This window comes from Pterocles gutturalis, unplaced genomic scaffold, assembly GCF_000699245.1.
Source record: "Pterocles gutturalis isolate BGI_N339 unplaced genomic scaffold, ASM69924v1 scaffold15626, whole genome shotgun sequence".
NCBI classification, from domain to species: Eukaryota; Metazoa; Chordata; class Aves; order Pterocliformes; family Pteroclidae; genus Pterocles; species Pterocles gutturalis.
This window is the reverse complement of record NW_010098236.1, coordinates 1,209-1,421: the sequence shown is the minus strand read 5'-3', so window position 1 is coordinate 1,421 and position 213 is coordinate 1,209.

The following is a 213-nucleotide window of genomic DNA, read 5'->3' as shown; positions in this document are numbered from 1 at the left end:
AAAAAAAAAAAAAAAAAAAAAAAAAAAAAAAAAAGGAAGACCAATGCCCCCAAAACCGAGCCTGGAAACCTCTATCTACATGTATGATTTACCCCTCCCTCTCTGTTTTTTTTTTTTTTCTTTTTTTTTTTCTTTTTTTTTTTTGCCTTTGTGCTCCCAAATTCAATCCTCTTCAACCCCAGGCAAGGCTCAGCTTGTCCCCCCACCCCTTCC